Source organism: Staurois parvus, unplaced genomic scaffold, assembly GCF_062004578.1.
Source record: "Staurois parvus isolate SC_StPar_1 unplaced genomic scaffold, SC_StPar_1.0 ptg000095l, whole genome shotgun sequence".
NCBI classification, from domain to species: Eukaryota; Metazoa; Chordata; class Amphibia; order Anura; family Ranidae; genus Staurois; species Staurois parvus.
The window spans coordinates 3,664,173-3,689,527 of record NW_028317891.1 but is presented as its reverse complement, the minus strand read 5'-3'; the positions used below and the strand labels follow the sequence as shown (position 1 = coordinate 3,689,527).

General features: G+C 46.3%; 1 protein-coding gene across 4 annotated transcripts in view; it reads left to right on the top strand.

The window, feature by feature from the left end:
• The window catches only part of LSAMP (limbic system associated membrane protein), a 1,064,612-nt gene that overhangs the window by 450,371 nt on the left and 588,886 nt on the right, over window positions 1-25,355 (top strand). The gene's annotated exons all lie outside the window — the stretch shown is intronic.

The window sequence follows — 25,355 nt, the reverse complement described above, 5'->3', positions numbered from 1 at the left end:
CAAAATCCTAACACTGACGTACAAAGCCGTCCACCATACTGCCCCGAACTACATCACTGACCTAATATCCAAGTACCGCCCAACACGCACACTCCGCTCCTCACAAGACCTCCTTCTCTCTAGTTCCCTGGTCTCCTCCTCCCATGCCCGCCTCCAGGACTTCTCCATGGTGTCACCCATCCTCTATAACTCCCATCCCCTATCCATCAGATTATCACCTACTCTCCTCTCCTTTAGGCGCACCCTGAAAACCCATCTCTTCAGGGAAGCCTACCCCGCCCCCTGCTAACTTGCCAACCTCCTCCACTCTTCCTACCACCCCATCCCCCACAGCTATCTCCTCCTGTGCCACCATCCCCTCCCTCCTAGATTGTAAGCTCGAAAGAGCAGGGCCCTCGATCCCCTCATGTTTTGCATTATATTGTATTGTTATTGTTCTGTCACATGTTCTGTCCCCCTTTGTAATGTACAGCGCTGAGCGAACTATTGGCGCTTTATAAATACTGTATAATAATAATAATAATAGTTAGGTCATGTGCAAAAACTGTAGGATTATGTAGATGGCCTATATGACAGGATCTGCAGGAAATCAGGCTAGAAGAAGGTTGACCCAGATGTGCCAGATGTGTAAGGTGGCTGTAGGTATTTAGGCCAATGGAAGTGATGGCCTTTCACCCCAACTTTGAAAGCACTGATCCATTACTTTGTACTTCAGATTCTGATACTTCCATCTGCATGCCACACTGAAAAACTGAGATTTGACAGACCATGTGACTTTCAATATTAATTTTATGATCTGGTGACCACTGTATCCTTATACTGCTGTTATGGTCTGGAGCCTGGCATGGTCCTCTGATAGTGTAGCTTATCCTTGTTGTACAAAGTTGGCATTTTGGATATGGCTTCTATGTAATTCAAGCGGCTGTGGACTTCCAATCAGCTTGAACAAGTCTAACCATTCTCCGCTGTCCCCTCTCATTAAGGTGTTGTCATCAGCAGAGCTTCATCTCATTAGATGATTGGATGTCTTTTGTTTTTGGCCCATCTCAGTACTACAAAACACATCCTCATGTGCCTTTCATCAGAATCTTATGCACAGGGCCCAAACACCTAAATGTGCATGAGGCCCAAGCATTGGTAAGCTGCAATATATTATATTGGTGGTCTTGGTTGTGATACACTTTAGAAAGCATATCTTCAAACTTCTAATGTTTGCTCAGACAATAACTGAACCTTTTTTATCATATCTGCATAGCCCCTTAAAAAATAATGCTGCAGTCTTCACCTTCAGTCCATACAGTTAACCCACAATCAGGGGCGGACTGACAACTCATGGGGCCCCCGGGCAATAGGGGATCATAGGGCCACTGTGTCCTTGCCCAAACTCAAAAAAGCCTATGAAAAGGTACAAGGGGCATCTCATGGGGCCCCCTACTGACCCTGGGCCCTCGGGCAGTGCCCGAGTTTCCAAATGGTCAGTCCGCCCCTGACCACAATACTTTTATCTGCTAGATGTCCTCAGTCAGATGGCCAGCATCATTCAACCCTCTTCCCCTAAGCCCAGGTCATCCCGGACAAGCCCCCAGCTTTTGATTAAATAGTGAAAGGAGCAGTACAGTGATGAACTTATCTCTCTGTTACTCTGCTCTCTCCTCCCATCAATATGCGTCTTGTCAGCATAGGTAACTGACTGGCTTCTTGTGCTACTTCTTCCTTCTACATTCCAGCCCTGCAGCACTGGGACTGCAAGAGGCTGATCTGAGATCAAATTCAGATAATTCCACTGATTGCATTTAAAAAATACATTTAATGATGCAATAATGATTACAGAGCTGCATTAATTTGTGTATTTTATATCTGCCTGGAGTTCAACTTTAATTACATGCACACGATTCTCAGTTTGGCTGTTTGTGTGATGGAACAGGTGTGCCTAATAATGTGTCCACCGTCCAGCCAAAAAATATTAAAATTGCCATCTGACTAATCAACTTGGTGATTTAACCCAGTAGTGCCCAGTAGTGCCCAGTAGTGCCCAGTGCTCCATCAGCTTCGAGTTGGATCCTTGCTGGTTTCAGGGGCCTTGAAATATATATTACACTTTTTTTTTTTAATTTGCTGTCATTTAGACTTTTCTGACCGTTCTCTTCCAAGACTGTCTCCCTTGGAAGCCGCTTGTTTTCTGTTTACATGAACAACATATCAAAAGTGACTTATTCATTTATGAAGTTTTGCTCTTTAAGGGAACTCAGCGCTGCGCCATTAAAATGAGATGAGGCAGTGTCCCCCACGGGCCCGTATGGCCCCATTAGTTAATGTATTCATGCCCAGCTCCTGCCCGAACCAGTGTCATTATGGATTAAAACTCTGCTCCTTCTGTCTCAAAATAAACATGCCCCTAATGAGCTCATGAATATGTAAATGATGGTAAACTCAGCGCTTGCTACTAAACTGGTGTCAGTGTAGTTGGTTTTGCTGGACGAACGGCTGTAAATGTTTTCCATTTTTTAGGGCAGAGTAACAGCGTACAGCCATCTTCTCTTGTATGAATATAGTACAGGCTGAGCTCCGGGGTGAGGGGTGAGGGGTGAGGAATGGAAAACCTCAGAGCTTAATATGTGTGGCTGGAGGCTGCAGGCAGAGGAAGGAGACGTCATAGATGTTTATCATTATATTCATGGATTCATCTTCATATCTATCTATATCTATCTATCTATCTATCTATTATCTATCTATCTATTATCTATCTATTATCTATCTATCTATCTATCTATCTATCTATCTATCTATCTATCTATCTATCTATCTATCTCAGTATCTATCTATCTATCTATCTATCTATCTATCTATCTATCTATCTATCTATCTATCCATTATCTATCTATCTTCCTTCCTTCCTTCCTTCTTTCCCACCAGCTTTTCATTGCTCCCTTTATTTCTCTTACCTCCTTCCCTACCAGTTCATTATGTTGTTCTTGTTTCCTTCTCTTCCTTCCTCTATCTTTCCTTTCAGTTTTCTCACCACACCATTTCTTCACTGATAGCCTCTTTTCTCTTCCCTCCTTCCTTACTATTTCATTTCTTAATTATTTTCTCCCTCTCTTCCTTCCAACTGGTCTTTCTATTCCATCTATCCTTTCTTCTTGTTTTTACTTCCCCCTTCCCTCCTTTCTTTGTGCATTCATTGTTTTTACTATTCCATTTATTTCTTCTTCTTTTACTTGCTCCCTGCATATCTGCCTTTCTTTCTTTTCCCACCAGCTTTACATTGCAGCATTCATTCTTCCCTCCTTCCCTACCGTTTCATTACATCACTATTTTCTCCCTCCTTTCCTTTTTATTTCATACCATCTCTTCATCACTAGTTTGCTTTCTCTTCCCTCCTTCCTATTTCATTCCTTTTTCTTTCTTTCTTTTTCTTTCTTTCTTTCTTTCTTTCCTTTTCATCCCACCATCTCTTCATTACTTTCTTAATTTCTCTTTTTTCTACTTTTTCATTATGTCATTATTCCTTCTCTTCCTGCCTCTGTTCTTTTTATTTTATTCTACCTTTCCTTTCTTTCTTTCTCTCTTTCTTTCTTTCTCTCTCTCTTTCTTTCTTTCTTTCTTTCTTTCATAGCATCTCTTCATTGCATCTTTACTTTCTCTTCCCACCTTCCTTACCATTTAATTCCTTTCTCCCTCTTATCTTTCCTTCTACATTTCATTCCATTATTCCTCTCCATTACATACATCCTTCCTTCTTTGCTTTCTCCATGTCTTTCTTCTGTCTCTCCATTCTCCTTTCATTCTTTTGCTCCTTCCATGTTTCCTATTCCATCCTTTCTTCTTTTTTCACTCACTCCCTTCCTCTTCCTTCATTTAATTTCTCTGTTTTTTTCACTCATATTTATTTATTTCATTCTTCCTTTCCTATTTATTCCATACCATCTCTTCATCACTAGTTTACTTTTTCTTCCCTCCTTCCTTACTATTTTCTTTCTTTCTTTCTTTCTTTCTTTCTTTCTTTCTTTCTTTCTTTCTTTCTTTCTTTCTTTCTTTCTTTCTTTCTTTCTTTCTTTCTTTCTTTCTTTCTTTCTTCTTTCTTTCTTTCCTTCTTTCCTTCTTTCCTTCTTTCTTTTCTTCTGGCCCTGGCATCTGAGGGGTACCTGGGGGGAACTTTGGAATAGTACTTAGGATTCAAATCCATATCACCCCACAACACAAAGACTATGAAAACTGGAGGACCAGGATTTGGGGTCTCTGTGCCCAAACTAGCATTGACTGCTTCAAACCCTCCCCCTCCTTCCTAGTCTCAGAGACTCTAAGAGATGCTAATCTTTCTCCTTCCTTCTTTCTTTCTTTCTTTCTTTATTTCTTTCTTTCTTTCTCTCTTTCTCTCTTTCTCTTTATTTCTTTCTTTCTTTCTTTCTTTCTTTCTTTCTTTCTCTCTCTTTCTCTCTCTTTCTCTCTCTTTCTCTCTTTCATTTTCTTTCTTTCCTTTCTTTCTTTCCTTTCTTTCTTTCTTTCTTTCTCTTTCTTTCTTTCTTTCTTTCTTTTCTTTCTTCCTATCCCTCTCTTACTTCTATCCTCCCTTCCTCTTACAGCTCTCACCTACGCCCCCAATCTACTGATATTCCACATTTATGGCCTTTTCAGTTTTTCACATTTAGCTTTTACCATAAAACCACCCAACCGTTTCTGCTTTCCAAACGTATTTAAACCATCTACATAAATATTCATCTGGTGACTGGGGTCATCCACTTAAGCAGGGAGCGTTGGGCTGCTCAGGGCCCCGTGTCTATAGAACGTCGCACATTTCCTCCCGCCAGCCCCATGCCGTTCCCCAAATGAGCACAGCGGGGGAAGATTTGAGCCCGACGGGTCTCTGCTGTTATTGAGTCACAGGCGGGAATCTGCAAAGGGCAGGGGGGGCTTCCTCCTTCAAGATGTTATGAAAGTTTAAAAAGCTTCCAGTCTGGTCTCCATGGCAACCATCAGCCAACATATAGTTGGCCGAGTTGACCCCGCCGTTTAACAATTTAATGCAAATTCCCAGCGAGGCATACTTCACACCCCTGTGACCCGAGATTTTCTTTCCTTGGATGCGTTTACGCGAATGAGTCTTCCAAGCCCGTCAAAAGCACTATTGGTGTCTGATTTTCAAAATTTGTTGCGTGAAAGATCAGCCAATTATAAACCGTGTATGTGTGCCATTCAACAATCAAACATTTGCGTCTATTCACTGATACATTACCTGGAAACAATTCACAATACCCCAGGAGGTAAAACGAGACCAGTGCGTAGGCCAGGACGTCAGAGCCTTTGCTGCGTTCTTACCAGCTGCAGAAAAATGGAAATCATGTTTCTCTATTGCTGTAGAGTATTACTGAAATATTTTTAAAGTGTATCTAAACACAAAAACAAAAATAATATATAATGCAGATTACCAGTCCTTAGATGTGGTGTCTGCATTCGTTTTCTTTTTTTTTTCAGGCTAAGAACATTTTAAGCAAATACAGAAAATGCCCATTGATCCCGCCAAAAACGTCATGCCCAGATCACTTTTGTGAAAAGAAACTAAAAAGAACCCTATCTTTTGTTGGCTAAATTACTAATCCTCCCCATACTTCACATGAATGCCAACCAGGGGCGGACTGACAACTCATGGGGCCCCCCGGGCAGTAGGGGATCATGGGGCCCCTGTGTCCTTGCCCAAACAAAAAAGCCTATGAAAAAGGTACCAGGGGCATCTCATGGGGCCTCCTACTGACCCCGGGCCCTCGGGCAGTGCCCGAGTTCCCATTGACTGATCCATATGGTACTAATGTAAAAAATGCACTTCCCCATAACTAGGCTCTGAGGAAGAGGTACAACCTCGAAACGCGTCAGCCACCAGCTATCCAGATGTTCACAGTCCCCCACCAGACCACCCATAGGGGTTCCTGGACCACTCTGCATCCCTTGCGACATGCTTCTCATTTTGATCTGTTTTTATATTTCTCTTGTGAGTATTTTACAATTTAGAAATTAATCTCATTTTTAAGGTAATGCACCAGGCCCGTTCGCCCTCTTTTTGTTTCTTATATACAGTTCTCTTTGGATTTCTCTGGTCCATTGAGGGCAGCAAGGCTTGCATTCCTTTCTTGCTCATGTGGAGATACTGACATTATGGAGTCCACTGTCCAGCGCAGGAGTACAGGCATTCGGTTGCTTCATTCTTCTTTCTATGTTTGTTCTCCTCCCGGGGGCCCTACCTCTACTCTCTTGCCATCCCTAGGTACTAGGCTGGGTCCCAAGGTACTCTTTGACACAAGATCAGTTCCAGTATGTCAGTATGCGGGTAACTGGTCGCTAGTGAAGGGGCAAAGCATACCACCCCTTCACTACCAGACAGGGGCGGACTGACCATTTGGAAACTCGGGTCAGTAGGGGGCCCCATGAGATGCTCCTGGTACCTTTTTCATAGGCTTTTTTGAGTTTTGGCAAGGACACAGGGGCTCCATGATCCCCTATTGCCCGGGGGGCCCCATGAGTTGTCAGTCCGCCCCTGCAGCAGAAGTACTGTATCTGCAACACTTTCTATTCGATAAAAGCACAAACAATGTTATCTCCCTTCCAGGGGCGGACTGACAACTCATGGGGCCCCCGGGTAATAGGAGATCATGGGGCCCCTGCGTCCTTGCCCAAACTCAAAAAAGTCTATGAAAAAGGTACCAGCGGCATCTCATGGGGCCCCCTACTGACCCCGGGCCCTTGGACAGGGCCCGGGTTTCCAAATGGTCAGTCCGCCCTTGCTCCCTTCTGTAGACTAATAATCCCCGAGTACATGCAAACTGTCCCGGATTTTCCAGTACAGTCCAGCATCTTGGCCTTCTGCATTGCCAATTCTCTGTCTTGTGCCATGTCCAGGGATCACAGCAGAAATGCCAGGTCCTCGTCACTCTCTGTGGGTTGACCTGGAAGCTCAAATAATGTTATCGCCCTTCTGTAAACTAATAATTCTCACATATGTGCAGGGGTGGACTGACAACTCATGGGGTCCCCGGGCAATAGGGGATCATGGGGCCCCTGTGTCCTTGTGCAAACTCAAAAAAGCCTATGAAAAAGGTACCAGGGGCATCTCATGGGGCCCCCTACTGACCCCGGGCCCTCGGGCAGTGTCCGAGTTTCCAAATGGTCAGTCCGCCCCTCCATATGTGACAAACCCAACCTGGACGGAGGCTGTTGGAGAGGACTTCAGGGTAGCCTCTTGCCTACTAACCATGGCCCTGGCATCTGATGGGTGCCTGGGAGGACCTTCTTCGGATTCAAACTGTATCTCCCCAAAACACACAGACTCTGAGAACTGGAGGACCAGGATTTGGGGTCTCTGTGCCCAAACTAGCATTGACTGCTTCAAACCCTCCCCCCCTCCTTCCTAGTCTCAGAGACTTTAAGAAGATGTTAATATAATCAGCTCAAAACAAACCTGATTCTGAGGACTCTTGATGTAATCTGTTTATTAAGGTATTTTGTGTTTACTATGTCTCCCATTGTGTGCCTCCTAGGTGTACATTCCCATTGTTAATTGAGTTAAATGATTCACCTATTGTTTGTTTGTTAGCAAATCCTTCTGGAGGTTCCACATGATAGGATTAGGCTGATGTCAGCTTCACCTTGTTATCTAATCAGGGATGTTTATCTCAATGTGTAATATTTATTTTTTTGTGGGGTCTGCCTCTATTTCTGGGGTGTATAAAAACCTGTGTTTTCTGTTCAATAAAGAGTTCCTGTTTGGCATTTAACCCCTCGCCTACAGGGCACTTCTACCCCCTTCCTGCCTACGGGGCACTTCTACCCCCTTCCTGCCTACAGGGCACTTCTACCCCCTTCCTGCCTACAGGGCACTTCTACCCCCTTCCTGCCTACAGGGCACTTCTACCCCCTTCCTGCCTACCGGACACTTCTACCCCCTTCCTGCCTACAGGGCACTTCTACCCCCTTCCTGCCTACAGGACACTTCTACCCCCTTCCTGCCTACAGGACACTTCTACCCCCTTCCTGCCTACAGGGCACTTCTACCCCCTTCCTGCCTACAGGACACTTCTACCCCCTTCCTGCCTACAGTACACTTCTACCCCCTTCCTGCCTACAGGGCACTTCTACCCCCTTCCTGCCTACAGGACACTTCTACCCCCTTCCTGCCTACAGTACACTTCTACCCCCTTCCTGCCTACAGGGCACTTCTATCCCCTTCCTGCCTACAGGGCACTTCTACCCCCTTCCTGCCTACAGGGCACTTATACCCCCTTCCTGCCTACAGGACACTTCTACCCCCTTCCTGCCTACATGGCACTTCTACCCCCTTCCTGCCTACAGGACACTTCTACCCCCTTCCTGCCTACAGGACACTTCTACCCCCTTCCTGCCTACAGGGCACTTCTACCCCCTTCCTGCCTACAGGACACTTCTACCCCCTTCCTGCCTACAGGGCACTTCTACCCCCTTCCTGCCTACAGTTCACTTCTACCCCCTTCCTGGCTACAGGGCACTTCTACCCCCTTCCTGCCTACAGGGCACTTCTACCCCCTTCCTGCCTACAGGGCACTTCTACCCCCTTCCTGCCTACAGGGCACTTCTACCCCCTTCCTGCCTACCGGGCACTTCTACCCCCTTCCTGCTTACCGGGCACTTCTACCCCCTTCCTGCCTACAGGACACTTCTACCCCCTTCCTGCCTACAGGACACTTCTACCCCCTTCCTGCCTACAGGACACTTCTACCCCCTTCCTGCCTACAGGGCACTTCTACCCCCTTCCTGCCTACAGGGCACTTCTACCCCCTTCCTGCCTACAAGGCACTTCTACCCCCTTCCTGCCTACCAGACACTTCTACCCCCTTCCTGCCTACAGGACACTTCTACCCCCTTCCTGTCTACAGGACACTTTTACCCCCTTCCTGTCTACAGGGCACTTCTACCCCCTTCCTGCCCAGGCCAATTTCCAGCTTTCAGCGCTGTCACACTTTGAATGACAATTGCGCGGTCATGCAAACAATGCATTCTGTAAACTGATAATGGCTGAATACATGTAAACTGTCAAGGATTTTGCTTGGACAGTCCCACATCTTGACCCTCTGTACTGCCAATGCTGTGTCCCGGACCATGTTCCAGGATCACAGCAGAAATGGTATGTTCCCCTCCAGGGGCGGATTGACAACTCATGGGGCAATAGGGGATCATGGGGCCCCTGTGTCCTTGCCCAAACTCAAAAAAGCCTATGAAAAAGGTACCAGGGGCATCTCATGGGGCCCCCTACTGACCCCGGGCCCTCGGGCAGTGCCCAAGTTTCCAAATGGTCAGTCCGCCCCTGTTCCCCTCACTTCCTTTGGGCTGACCTGGAAACACAAGCAACGTTATCCTCCTTCCTAAAATGAACAATCTCTGACATACGTGTGAACTGGCCCCGTTTTGGAAGAACATTCCCACATCTTGGGACTCTATACCGCCAATGTGTGTTCTAGGAGATGTCCAAGGATCAAAGTGGAAATGTCGTGCCCTTGTCATTTCCTATTGGCTGACCTGGAAGTACAAACAATGTATTCTGTAAACTGATAATGGCTGAATATATGTAAACTGTCAATGGTTTTGCTTGGACAGTCCCACATCTTGACCCTCTGTACTGCCAATGCTGTGTCCCGTACCATGTTCCAGGATCACAGCAGAAATGTGATGTTCCCCTCACTTCGTTTGGGCTGACCTGGAAACACAAACAACGTTATCCTCCTTCCTAAAATGAGCAATCTCTGACATACGTGTGAACTGGCCCCGTTTTGGAAAAATACTCCCACATCTTGGGACTCCATACCACCAATGCTGTGTTCGAGGCCATGTCCCAGGATCAAAGTGGAAATGTCATGTCCTTGTCATTTCCTATTGGCTGGACAATGTTATCTTCCTTCTGTAAACGATTAACCCCCCCCCCCACATACATGCGTTTTCTCCCAGTTTGGCTATGACAGTCCAACATCCTGACCCTCTCTACCACCAATGCTGTAATCGGGGGTCATGTCTCGGGATCACAGCATCAACCTTGTTTAAGTTACTGTATATAGCTCAAAAATATATTAATTGCAGGGATCTTGGCCACAAGTGGGCAGTCCCAACATATTTAGAGGTGACTGCAAAACAAGGGGAGAAATTGCGCACCAGCCTAGTGCATTGCCTGAGAATCAATGTTAATAAATTCAAAAGAGATACTGTATGTACTCACAAGCAACTGTGTGTCAAAGGCATATCAATCTCCAAAGCGGCCAAGTCACCAGGTCAACTCTCAAACGGGAGAAGACCCTCAAATGACTGACACGTTTCTAGGAACGATCCCTTCTTCCTCAGAGCCAAACTTTAGAGGTGAGGTCTAAGCAAGACCAACCCTCAAAGTGGAAGCAATTTAGTGTGGCCACCCAGAAAGTGGGAGGATAAAATGTGGACTGAGGGCGGGGTTAACAGTGTCTCGGAACGCAAAGAAAAGGAACCATTGCCTTAATAAATGTCGTTCTTCCTTGAATCTTGAATCTTGGCTTTATGTATTTCTTCCAGATCTGTGCAATAATCCAGTGTGAACCTCAGGGGTGGACTGACAACTCATGGGGCCCCCGGGCAATAGGGGATCATGGGGCCCCTGTGTCCTTCCCCAAACTCAAAAAAGCCTATGAAAAAGGTACCAGGGGCATCTCATGGGGCCCCCTACTGACCCCAGGCCCTCAGGCAGTGTTCGAGTTTACAAATGGTCAGTCCGCCCCTGGGTTCAACCAATAGAAAGCGTTGAGGACAATTCTGCTGGGATCCTGGGACATGGCCTGGGACACACCATCCGTACAGAGGGCTAAGACGAGGAACTATACAAGCAAAACTGGGACAATTTGCATGTATTGTATGTTGTGACGGAATGCCTGTCACCCCCAATTCCATCAGAGAATTGCTTCCTTGCCGCAGGGACACAGGACCAAGGTGTTTAAAAAAAGCCTATGAAAAAGGTACCATGGAAATCTCATGGGGCCCCCTACTGACCCCATGCCCTCAGGCAGTGCCCGAGTTTCCAAATGGTCAGTCCGCCCCGGTGAACCTTTACTTCCTGTATTAAAGACTGCTCACTGCTGCTCTCTCTCCTGGTGCAGCTTGACCGGTCTTGTCTCCGCCCCTTAAGTCATTTTTTGGCGGGCAGCCTGTAGTGGGTGGGGCTTGCTGAGCCCGTCCCACAGTTCTAGTGTCTGCACAGGCTATGTGCAGGAAAGTGATGACCTAACTGTATTTTTACAAGGTATTATTTCAATAAAACGTTTGGGGGGGGGGTGAACTTCAGCTTTAATTAGGGAACAAAGCAGAGTTTGAGGGTGTCAGGACCTGGAGCTCCCCAATAGCAAAGATGGAGGTGAAAACATGAAATAATTCCACGTAACAATTTTGGACGGTCATTTTCAATACGACTCTTCTTTAAATGATCAATGTTCTTTTTTTTTTTTTTTAAATTTCATCCCCGTAAAATGTTGCCGTTGGCATGATCATACCGCGTGGAATAGGCATCCTAAAGCGACACTTTGCTTTGCGGTTGATCATTTTTGTCACGCTGTCATTGCTCCAGGCATAAATATGAATTTTAGCTTTTTTTTTTCCTTTTCTTCTTCTTTTTTTTTTTAATCTGGCAAATGTGTTACAAAGGAAACATCTGATCTGCTCGAGGCTGACTGCAACAGTCTGGCTTTCTACTCCGTAATATGCACCTGTCAGTACAAACTAACATTTACCTAGTCAGCAGTGCATCAAGGATGACCTGTATGTCATGCTAACCACTCATTCCGGGAAATGCCTTCCTGTGCTTGTAGTACGTCCTTCGTTTTAGCAGTGATGATACAGATGTGACGAGGCCAGGGGCGGACTGACAACTCATGGGGCCCCCGGGCAATAGGGGATCATGGGGCCCCTGTGTCCTTGCCCAAACTCAAAAAAGCCTATGAAAAAGGTACCGGGGCATCTCATGGGGCCCCCTACTGACCCCAGGCCCTCGGGCAGTGCCCGAGTTTTCAAATGGTCAGTCTGCCCCTGGACGAGGCAACAGAATGAGATGGGGCTTTCTAGACATTATTCCGGGAATACATAGAGGGTCATAGTGTTCTCCGTCTATACATAAAACACATTCATGGACATGTCAGTAACATGAACATGTATTGGCTGCATGGAGGGAGCAGCACTGAAGCCAAAATTTCGATAGCAGACCAGGGGCGGACTGACAACTCATGGGGCCCCCGGGCAATAGGGGATCATGGGGCCCCTGTGTCCTTGCCCAAGCTCCAAAAACCTATGAAAAAGGTACCAGGGGCATCTCATGGGGCCCCCTACTGACCCTGGGCCCTCGGGCATTGCCCGAGTTTCCAAATGGTCAGTCTGCCCCTGTAGCAGACACTTCCCTCCTCAATGTATGTTCAGGTCCTGGGCCATTGATTGTTATAGGACTGTGTATCTGGTGCCCCCTAGCAGCCAAGTATGATGTGCCTAGAGCAGGGGTCTCTAAACTGCGGCCCACGGGCCAGATGTGGCCCTTTGCTTGTCTTTATCTAGTCCTTGGGGAGCTGCTCCTTCCACTGATATGGGGTACTATTTCTTCCACTGGCACCAAAGACAGGGCACTATTCCTCCCACTGACACCATCAATGGGGTTACTATGCCTCCCACTTACACCATCAATGGGGTTACTATTCCTCTCATTGACACCATCAATGGGGTTACTATTTCTCCCACTGACACCATCAATGGGATACTATCCATCCCACTGACACCATCAATGGGGTACTATTCCTCTCACTGACACCATCAATGGGGTTACTATTCCTACCAGTGACACCATCAGTGGGGTTACTATTCCTCCCACTGACACCATCAATGGGATACTATTCATCCCATTGACACCATCGATGGGGTACTATTCCTCCCACTGACACCATCAATGGGGTTACTATTCCTACCACTGACACCATCGATGGGGTACTATTCCTCCCACTGACACCATCAATGGGGTTACTATTCCTACTACTGACATCATCAGTAGGGTTACTATTCCTCCCACTGACACCATCAATGGGGTACTATTCCTCCCACTGACACCATCAATGGGGTTACTATTCCTCCCACTGACACCATCAATGGGATACTATTCCTCCCACTGACACCATCAATGGGATACTATTCATCCCACTGACACCATCAATGGGATACTTTTCCTCCCACTGACACCATCAATGGGATACTATTCCTCCCACTGACACCATCAATGGGATACTATTCATCCCACTGACACCATCAATGGGGTTACTATTCCTCCCACTGACACCATCAATGGGATACTATTCCTCCCACTGACACCATCAATGGGATACTATTCATCCCACTGACACCATCAATGGGGTTACCATTCCTCCCACTGACACCATCAATGGAGTTACCATTCCTCCCACTGACACCATCAATGGGATACTATTCATCCCACTGACACCATCAATGGGGTACTATTCCTCCCGCTGACACCATCATTGGGATACTATTCATCCCTCTGACACATCAATGGGGTGCTATTCCTCCCACTGATACCAGAGACAGTGAACTATTTCTCCCACTGACATCAATAATTTCATTTTTTTTACTCCCACTGACCACCAAGCCTATGGCATTGTTTACTCCCATCAATCCTGTGGCATTTTCTACTTTCTCTGGCCGCAGTCCGGCCCCCACTAATATTTAAAAGGCAGTAAACTGGCCCTTTGTTTCAAAAGTTTGGAGACCTTTGACCTAGAGCATCCTAGCAACCAAAGAAGCTGTGCTGATAGCATTCTAGCAACCAAAGACACTGTGAGGATGAGAGCATCCTAACGACAAAGGGCGCTGGGCCGACAATGATGCAATGTGGCCAATAGAGTACTAGCAATCAATGATGTTGTGCTGATAGCGTCCTAGCAACCAAGGAAGCTGTGCCTACAGCATTCTAGCAACTAAGGATGCAATGCTGACAGCATCCTAACAACCAAGGATGTTGTGCAGTCAACAGTGTCCCAGCAACCAAGGATGTTGTTCAGTCAACAGTGTCCTAGTAACCAAGGATGTTATGCGACTGACAGCATCCTAGCAACCAATGCTTCTGTGTAGACAGCATCCTAGCAACCAATGATTCTATGATGACCATATCCAAACAACAAAGGACCTTACACAGTATCCTAGAAACCAAGGATGCTGTGCGGTCATCAGCGCCCTTGCAACCAATGATGGTGTGCTGACCATGTCCTAGCAACCAAGGATGCTGTGCGACCAACAGCATCCTAGCAACCAATGATGCTGTATTGACAGCGCCCTAGCAACCTATGAAGCTGTACTGACAGTGTCCTAGCAACAGGGCAGGGACAAGGGATGGGCAGGAGGCGCAGCTGCCCTGGGCACTGTGGTATCATGTGAGGTGGATGGAAGTGCTTGGAGGGGTGATTTTTTTTGGGGGGAGGGAAATTTGTGCTGGGAGGATTTGGGGGGACAAAGATTTGTACAAGGAGGAGGGGGTATACCAGGGGCGGACTGACAACTCATGGGGCCCCCGGGCAATAGGGGATCATGGGGCCTTTGTGTCCTTGCCCAAACTCAAAAAAGCCTATGAAAAAAGTACCAGGGGCATCTCATGGGGCCCCCTACTGACCCCGGGCCCTCGGGCAGTGCCCGAGTTTCCAAATGGTCAGCCGGTCCCTGGGCTATACATGCTTAGGGGGTAAGCATGCAGATTAGTTGACAATTTTTTTTTTTTTTGGAGGGGGGATTTTTGCTAGCACATAATGCTTATACATCTTGGGGGGGGGAGGGGCACAGTTTGGTATGTTCACCCTGGGCTCTAGATGACCTTGTCCTGGTACTACCTAACAACCAATGATACTGGGCTGACAGCATCCCAGCAACAGATGATGCTATGCAGACAGCATCCTAGCAACACAGTATACTTTCTGGCCCACAGCATCCTAGCAACCAAGGGTTAGGAGAGTATGGCCCTCCTTACTCCAAGATGAAATTATTATTTTTTGCTGACACTTTCTCTAACTTAGAACTGGTAGTGTTTGCTAATGAATTTGTTGCAGCCATTATGGGAAAACAATTCAAATAATAAGGTCCTAGCAACCAATGATGCTGTGTTGACAGTGTGCTAGCAACCAGGGAGACCGTGTGGTTGTCAGCATCCTAGCAACCAGTGATGCTGTGTTGACAGTGTGCTAGCAACCAGTGAGACCGTGTGGTTGTCAGCATCCTAGCAACCAGTGATGCTGTGTTGACAGTGTGCTAGCAACCAGGGAGACCGTGTGGTTGTCAGCATCCTAGCAACCAATGATGCTGTGTTGACAGTGTGCTAGCAACCAGGGAGACCGTGTGGTTGTCAGCATCCTAGCAACCAATGATGCTGTGTTGACAGTGTGCTAGCAACCAGGGAGACCGTGTGGTTGTCAGCATCCTAGCAACCAATGATGCTGTGTTGACAGTGTGCTAACAACCAGGGAGACCGTGTGGTTGTCAGCATCCTAGCAACCAGTGATGCAGGGCTGACAGCTTCTCATCCTGAATCGTGTACATGTGTTGAGACTATCACCAAAATTGTTGCAAGGCTTTTCTGAATTCGTGGCGGCCCTTCTAACAAAACCAGATAAATTGTTGGAAATGCTTTATTGGACTATGGCCAGTCGGTCTGTATTAGGACAGATATTGTAAAATTTGCATTCAGAACCGCAAATTGATGGATCTTTTTTTTTTTTTATTTGGCATCTCAGCATTCAACATCCTCCTGCACCCCCCCCCCCCCCCCAGTCCCTTGTCTACAGAGGCATTGGTGGAAATCAATCTTTCAGTAACTTTACCAGTCTGCATGAATAGTTGGCTTTGCGATAGCCATGGTAAGAAGATTCTAACAAGAAGATAACTGCTGGAATTCCCATTAGATGTATGAAATCAAACCTCCACTTGCAGCACCCGGGGGGAAAAAGTATCTGTTTTTGGAAGGAGTATTACCATTATTTTATGTTATTTCTTTTGCAAAACATGTCAGTGTTTACAGAGCGGCGTGCTCCTTCCTCCGTGACTCCAATCAATCTCCCTTTGTAATTCTCGCAGATTCGCCTTCCCGCTTTGACTTCATTGTTTTCCCTCTCCGCGTTTTACAGAAAAGATAACAATTATTTCTTCGCTCGCTGTACCTCTCTGCCTAAGTAGCAGAAATATTGATGCGGATATGATCTGCACCACTCAGCCCCGGCTCCGCTTCCTGCAGAATGAAGGAGACGAGCGCCGGTGATGGAAAGCCACGTCAAGCTTCGGATACACTCAACGTAAACTATTACAAACGTGACATGGGCAGGAATGAATCCCGACACTGTCACCGCCCGGCAATACTGACCGGTGCAGGGGAGAGGGACGTCACAGAGGAAAGTTCAGAAGGAAAAAATCGGAGATCTGGTCAGAGAGTGATTTATGACTTCCACCGCCGGGGCAATCCGTCAGTGTCGTGTCTGTTGCTGGGCAAACACTCACCATTCGTAATTACAGTAACAAGCTTAGTGCGCAATCACATCCCTACACCGCCGGATGCACGCATTGCCAGTTATTGCTATTTATTTATACTGACGTTGTACAACAAACTCAATTTTGTGCTAAGAACGCCAGTGTATGACATTGTCAGTGACCTTCATATCAGATCTCTCTCTCTCTCTCTCTCTCTCTCTCTCTTTCTTTTTTCCATTTTGGTCAAAACAAATCCAGATTTAAATATTATTGAGTAAAGCTGCACAAATGCCCTTCCTTCCTCCTGTTCTTTCTTTCTTTCTTTCTTTCTTTCTTTCTTCCTTTATTTCTTCCTCCCTTCCTTCCTTCCTTCCTTCCTCCCTCCCTCCCTCTTTTCCTTCCTCCCTTCCTCCCTTCCTTCCTTCCTTCCTTTCTCACTTCTTTCCTTCTTTTCTCTCTTCCTTTCTCTCTTCCTTCTTTTCTCCCTTCCTTCCTTCCTTCCTTCCTCCCTCCCTCCCTCCCTTCCTTCCTCCCTCCCTCCCTCCCTTCCTTCCTTCCTTCCTTCCTTCCTCGTTTCCTTCCTTCCTTTCCTTCTTTTCTCTCTTCCTTTCTCTCTTCCTTCCTTTCTCCCCTCCTTCCTTCCTTCCTTCCTTCCTTCCTTCCTTTCTCCCTTCCTTTCTCCCTTCCTTTCTCCCTTCCTTCCTTTCTTCCTTCCTTCCTTCCTTCGTCCCTTCCTTCCTTCCTTCCTTCCTTCCTTCCTTCCTTCTTTTCTCTCTTCCTTCCTTCCTTCCTTCCTCCCTTCCTTTTTTTCCTTTTTTCCTTCCTTCCTTCCTTCCTTCCTTCCTTCCTTCCTTCCTCCCTCCCTCCGTCCCTTCCTTCCTTCCTCCCTTCTTTCCACCCTCCATTGTGGGGGCTTAAGGTGCCCTAGCAGGGATGGTGGGTCACTGCTCTCGCTAATGCCTAAACCTTAGGCAGGAGCTGCAGTCATGTGAAATCAACATTAAGGCGATACTTTCTTTCTTCCTTTATTTCTTCCTCCCTTCCTTCCTTCCTTCCTTCCTTCCTTCCTTCCTTCCTCCCTCCCTCCCTCCCTCCCTCTTTTCCTTCCTCCCTTCCTCCCTTCCTTCCTTCCTTTCTCACTTCTTTCCTTCTTTTCTCTCTTCCTTTCTCTCTTCCTTCTTTTCTCCCTTCCTTCCTTCCTTCCTTCCTCCCTCCCTCCCTTCCTTCCTCCCTCCCTCCCTCCCTTCCTTCCTTCCTTCCTTCCTCGTTTCCTTCCTTCCTTTCCTTCTTTTCTCTCTTCCTTTCTCTCTTCCTTCCTTTCTCCCCTCCTTCCTTCCTTCCTTCCTTCCTTTCTCCCTTCCTTTCTCCCTTCCTTTCTCCCTTCCTTCCTTTCTTCCTTCCTTCCTTCCTTCGTCCCTTCCTTCCTTCCTTCCTTCCTTCCTTCCTTCCTTCTTTTCTCTCTTTCTTCCTTCCTTCCTTCCTTCCTCCCTTCCTTTTTTCCTTTTTTCCTTCCTTCCTTCCTTCCTTCCTTCCTTCCTTCCTTCCTTCCTTCCTTCCTTCCTTCCTTCCTTCCTTCCTTCCTTCTTTCCTCCCTTCCTCCCTCCCTCCCTCCCTCCCTCCCTCCCTCCCTCCCTTCCTTCCTTCCTTCCTCCCTTCCTTCCTTCCTCCCTTCTTTCCACCCTCCATTGTGGGGGCTAAAGGTGCCCTAGCAGGGATGGTGGGTCACTGCTCTCGCTAATGCCTAAACCTTAGGCAGGAGCTGCAGTCATGTGAAATCAACATTAAGGCGATACTCCAAACATAGAAGTAAGAAGACAACTTACACAGGCTCCATTCCCACTTGTGTGACTTACAAATCGTGCAATTTTCATTGCGACTTTACAGTGTGACTTTATGTGACTTTGATGTGACTTTGTCTTTGAGTAAGGATGATTGTTTCTGCTGTACAAAGCCGCCAACAAGTCGCATGTATATCATTCAGGTGCTGCTTTGGAGGGTTTACATTGAAGTCTATGGCCCTTAGGTCGCATGAAAGTCAAACTACAGTCGCACAGATATGAATGGTACTCATTGGGAAACATGGGGTGTGACTTGTCATGTGACTTTGGACACCAAAGTTGCATGACAAGTCGCACAAGTGTGAATGGACTCTTTTGTAATCCATGGCCATACTTCTCACACTGTTGACATAATGCACTTCCAACACTCTAACTCAGCAATGGGCAAACTACGGCCCGTGGGCCGTATACGGCCCGGCGGACCTTTTAATCCGGCCCATGGATTTGGCTGTCAGGATGTGCGTAGGCGGGGCAGCGTGACGAACGTGAGGGGAGGGGAGCTAGGCTCCTCTCACAGTCCGCCCTGAAGACCGGAACGGCGCGGGAACACGGCGAGAGGAACGCGCGGAGCAAAGGTAAGTGAATTGACACAGGGGGGACTTGGCTTACTACTTGGGGGGGGAATAGTACTGTGGGGGATGAATTAATATGGGGAATGAATTACTATAGGGGGGATGAATTACTATGGGGGATGAATTACTATGGGGGATGAATTACTATATGGGGGATGAATTACTATGGGGGATGAATTACTATATGGGGGATGAATTACTATTGGGGATGAATTACTATATGGGGGATGAATTACTATATGGGAGATTAATTACTATGGGGGATGAATTACTATATGGGGGATGAATTACTATGGGGGATGAATTACTATATGGGGGATTAATTACTATGCTTACTATGGGGGAATATTACTATACCTACTATGGATGACACATACACATCATTCATCTACTCTTGGTCCGGCCCCCGGGTCCAATATATGAACCCATTGCGGCCCTCAAGTCAAAAAGTTTGCCCACCCCTGCTCTAACTTCTAGTAGAGAGCACCTCTTCCCCAGGTGAGCAGTATTTCTGAGCTGATATCAAGGAGCATGTACCGGTCTCTGCCAACTCAGCAGTCCTGTCACCTCACTCCCATTGACCGATCCATATGGTACTAATAGATGTAGGAAATGCACTTCCCCATAACTAGGCCCTGAGGAAGAGGTACAACCTCGAAACGCGTCAGCCACCAGCTATCCAGAGGTTCACAGTCCCCCACCGGACCACCTTTAGGGCTTCCTGGACCACTCTGCATCCCTTGCGACATGCTTCTCATTTTGATCTGATTTTATATTTCTCTTGTGAGTATTTTACAATTTAGAAATGAATCTCATTTTTAAGGTAATGCACCAGGCCCGTTCGCCCTCTTTTTGTTTCTTATATACAGTTCTCTTTGGATTTCTCTGGTCCATTGAGGGCAGCAAGGCTTGCATTCCTTTCTTACTCATGTGGAGATACTGACATTATGGAGTCCACTGTCCAGCGCAGGAGTACAGGCATTCGGTTGCTTCATTCTTCTTTCTATGTTTGTTCTCCTCCCGGGGGCCCTACCTCTACTCTCTTGCCATCCCTAGGTACTAGGCTGGGTCCCAAGGTACTCTTTGACACAAGATCAGCTCCAGTATGTCAGTATGCGGGTAACTGGTCGCTAGTGAAGGGGCAAAGCATACCACCCCTTCACTACCAGACAGGGGCGGACTGACCATTTGGAAACTCGGGCATTGCCCGAGGGCCCGGGTCAGTAGGGGGCCCCATGAGATGCTCCTGGTACCTTTTTCATAGGCTTTTTTTCATTTGGGCAAGGATACAGGGGCCCCATGATCCCCTATTGCCCGTGGGCCCCATGAGTTGTCAGTCCGCCCCTGCTACCAGAGTATCTGTCACCAGGGGTGGACTGACAACTCATGGGACCCCTGGGCAATAGGGGATCATGGGGCCCCTGTGTCCTTGCCCACACTCAAACCACACCAAAAAAAGCCTATGAAAACGTACCAAGGGGCATCTCATGGAGCCCCCTACTGACCCCGGGCCCTCGGGCAGTACCTGAGTTCCCAAATGGTCAGTCCGCCCCTGTCTAACACCCATTTCCTGGCTGGTTGGTTGCTTTAGCAAGTGACACAAATACGATCACGGCCGGGACAAGAGGTGGGCAGGTGAAGGGGGTTGTGCTAGAAGGGGTGATTTGGAGGGCAGGATTTGTACTAGAGGGTGGACTTCTGTTGGGAAGGGAGGGCATTTTTGCTAGTAGGAATTATTGGGTGGATTTGTGCTGGGAGAGGGGGATTTTGAGGGAGTACAGAATTTATTCTCAGAGGGGGAATTTGAGTGGTAGAGGATTTATGCTAGGAGGTGGGGTTTTGGGGAGGGAGAGGATTTGAACTGGGAGGGGGGGATTTGTACTGGAAAAGGGGCAATGTTTGTTTGGGGAGAATTTTGCCTTCCAATGAGAATTTATGTTTAGGAAGTGTGAAGATTAGTGCTCAAAAAAAATGTTTTTGTGCGGGGGAGGGGATTTTTGCTGACACATAATGCTCATACATTTTGAAGGGTGGGGGTGCCATTTCACATCTTCACCCTGGGCTCTGGATGACCTTGTCCCAGAATTTAATATGATTGACCTTAGCAACAGCAATATAGCCTCTTCTGAACAGCATTGTGCTCGTTAGACTCTGTACTCTAACCTCTCCAGTCCCCTGTTGTAAGCCCTGTTCTTTTGATATGCCTTACATGCGCCTCTTTAGAAACCTCAGACCAAGCAATTTAGATGAACAAAAAAGATCCTTTACTGAGGTCATTAAAGGCAACAAACAGCCAATTCTCAAAGACATCTTCCACACACTTTTCTGTACAAAGATCTCTAGAACCACTGAGTAGTGCCCCATGAGGTAGTCATACCTTAGATAGGTGGTTAAGCCCATAAAGAGTCCCCTTCAATCCCAGAGTCAGGGGTGTATTTACCACAAGGCAAATAAGGCATTTGCCTAGGGCGGCATTTTTCAGGGGGGGCAGCACTGCCCCTTGGAAATAGGGATGGAAGAAGGGACACACGTGGCATGGGGACCTGGTAGGTTCCGAGAGATGCTGTGGGTTTCATGACGGTGTATGCACAGCCCAACTCTTGTTCCTGGGGATGTCTGGAGCTGTGAAGGTGAGTGTCTTTCTCTCTCTCGCCATGGGGGATGGTGGCTGGTGTATGGGGGGCAGTGGTAGTGGAAGGCGCGGGTGGAGGGCAGGGGTGTTCTTGGTCAATGTCTTTCTGTGGGGGGGGGCGCCAATGTTTGTGTTGCCTAGGGCAGCACAAAACCTAAATACACCACTGGCCAGAGTCCATTATTGGCAGTAAATCCATAAGAGGTAGCAATAAGCTGTAACAGGGTCCAGGTTAAACTAACACAAGTTCATATAATTTCACAGGTTCCAGACCCCACCTGGGACACCAACTAGGCTCTCCCCCCCTAAGGGGTCATTTAGACCGCCAACATAACAGCTACTCTTTGGTAGTCTTTCCCCTAACCTACCTCACCTGACCTCTCATAGGCACTAATCAGCCCCTATATATGGTATGACCCATAGGGGTTGCCAACCTTCCTGAAAAGAGCGGGGAAACCTGCCCAGCAGCGCTAATCCTTCTTTCTCAAGAACCACCAGTTCAGCAGGTCAGTCAAGGACAATATGCCTACATTATAGCAAATGGCATTTAGGGGCGGACTGACCATTTGGAAACTCGGGCACTGCCCGAGGGCCTGGGGTCAGTAGGGGGCCCTATGAGATGCCCCTGGTACCTATTTCATAGGCTTTTTTGAGTTTGGGCAAGGACACAGGGGCCCCATGATCCCCTATTGAGGGCCCGGGGTCAGTAGGGGGCCCCATGAGATACCCCTGTTACCTTTTTCATAGGCTTTTTTGAGTTCCTAGGACACTATCAGCCGGGGCGGACTGACCATTTGGAAACTCGGGCACTGCCCAAGGGTCCGGGGTCAGTAGGGGGCCCCCTGAGATACCCCTGGTACCTTTTTCATAGGCTTTTTTGAGTTTGGGCAAGGACACAGGGGCCCCATTCTCCCCTATTGCCCGGGGGCCCCATGAGTTGTCAGTCCGCCCCTGATGGCATTCACACATAAACACCGCATTCAACAAAGCAGGAGAAAAATGTTTAACGTACAGAACATTCTGGAAGCACCTGCTTACACACTGGCTTCCACTCAGCTAACAAATAAAATTCACAAAAATCACAACATACAAAGCCATCCACCGCTCTGCCCCGAGCCACATCATCAATCTTTCTCGAAATATCACCCAAACCAGCCTCTCTCTTCTCCCAAGGCTCTCTAGCTCCCTCATCATCTCCTCCCATGTTCGCATTCAAGAGCCTCTCCCATCCTCTGGAACTCCTCAGCCCAATCTGTCCGACTATCTCCTACCCTGTCCACTTTTAGGGACACCTTTAGGGAAGCCAATCCCAACTCTACTTCTCCATCAACTCCATCAACTCAACTTCTTCAATGATTCATTCATCGGAATTTTGTTTAGTCAATCATGGAACATCACATGTGGTCGTTACCTTGGGTGGTTTGCATGCAAATACAGCCTAGGAACACTCACTCCTCCAGAATATCCAGTTTTTAAGGCATTCTGATAAAGTGTGATACCAAATAGAAATGGCCAGATGTGGTGCACTGATGTATTTCTCCCCACTTATCACCGAGCGGTTCCAGTTTAGATGATATGTATATACAATCTGTTATTGATCTGCAGTGACATGAATGTGGTGAATGAGGCTATTGTGGGCCCTATTATTCCAGCCATTTGTTCTCCGAGTTCTGCGCTCCCTGCGGAGGTCCTCCCTTCGCTCCCTCTCTCTTTGTCAATGTAACAGTGTGATACATCATGTACCAGTGTATACCACTGCATTGTCTGCTCTCAAATACTTTGTATCTGATTCCATGGCCTGACCAATACACCACCAGACCCGGGGGACAAAGAGCGAACCGATACTCAATGAGACGTTGTTCCGTTATTGATGGCGCACAATGTCATGTCTAATGAGACCCTATCCATGTACACAGCGGCTCCATGGTATATCTGCTGAACATCTGTGTATAGTCAGAGCTGAGAAAAGATAACAGACACAGGAAGTCACCAGTGGGAGCGAAAATAGCGCCCCCCTCAGGAAATGTAAACAGGGTGTGAATTCCATCATATGTATCAAAGTGTGGGAAGAATGCAACAGAGTAATAGATGTCATCTGCCTGCGTATATCAATCAGCTTTTAATATAATTGTGTCTGTCTGTAAATCTATCTATCCATCCTCTATCTATCTATCTATCTATCTATAGATATCTATCTATCTATCTATTATCTATCTATCTATCTATCTATCTATCTATCTATCTATCTATCTATCTATCTATTATCTATCTATCTATTATCTATCTATCTATCTATCTATCTATCTATCTATCTATCTATCTATCTATTATCTATCTATCTATCTATCTATCTATCCATCTATCCATCTATCCATCTATCCATCTATCCATCTATCCATCTACAGTATCTATCTATCTATCTATCTATCTATCTATCTATCTATCTATCTATCTATCTATCTCATATCTATCTGTCATTCCATCTGTTTCATGCCTATCTTTCCATCCATCTCTTATCTATTTATCTATCTTTCCATCTATCCATCCATCCATCCATCTGCCCAGCCATATATGTCTGTCTGTCTGTCTGTCTGTCTATCTATCATTCTATATGGCCATAATTATCTATTTATTGATTGCTACTAGTGAATACATATGTAGAGAGAGAGATATATATATTTTAATATATATATTATTATTATTATTTTTTTCGATATAGCAGTAAAAATAGGTATCAATCCATCTATCTACCATTTCCCAATCAATCAGTTTGTCCATATCTATCTACAGTATGTCAACCATTTTTTTATTAATATCTAGCTATCTATCTGTCTATCTATCTATCTATCTATCTATCTATCTATCTATCTATCTATCTATCTATCCTCTATTATATTAATCTATTTTTAATATTTGAAAATATTACATAATGTATGATTGTTATACAAGAGTTACTGCAGTTGATGCATGAATTGTCTCTGGTTCCCTGAAGACTTATCTTCTAACTCCATGATAGAATGCATGTGTCTCCCCAACCCCAAGACTATGGGGAGAATGTCAGTTATTATACTCAGGAAGGGGAAAAACACGCACAGAACAGAACAATCAACAAGATACTGCAGTCCTGCTTATAAGCAAGAGATTGTAGAAAATTCTTATGAAATTATTAAAATTGAAAAATAAGTATAACAAATAAATAAAACTGACATTTTCCTTTTTTCCTTCCTTCCTCCCTCCCTCCCTTCCTTCCTTCCTTCCTTCCTTCCTTTTCCTTATCATTTTTCTTTTTCCTTCATTCCATCTTTCCCCACCTCCCTTATTTCCTTTTGATTCCTTTCATTCCCTACTTGCTTTAGTTTTCCTTCCTTTGTTTCTTCCTTTCTTCCTTCCTTCCTCCCTTCCCTTTCCTTTTTTTCTTTCATTCCATTTTCCCAAACTCCTTCCTTTCCTACTGTTTCCTTTCATTCCCCACTTATAAGTTTCTTTTCCTTTAACTTCCTTTTTTTCTTATTTCCTACATTCTTTCCTTCTTTGATTCCTCCCTTCCCTTTCCTTCCCTTTCCCCTTTCCCCTTTTCTTTCCTTTCCCTTCCCCTTTCCCCTTTTCCTTCCTTTCCCCTTCCCTTCCCTTTCCTTTCCCCTTTCCTTTCCTTTCTTTCTTTCTTTCTTTCTTTCTTTCTTTCTTTCTTTCTTTCTTTCTTTCTTTCTTTCTTTCTTTCTTTCTTTCTTTCGTTTTTGTATAATATTATCGATTCCAATGACTGATTCTTGCATTTTCCCCCGGACTATCCCA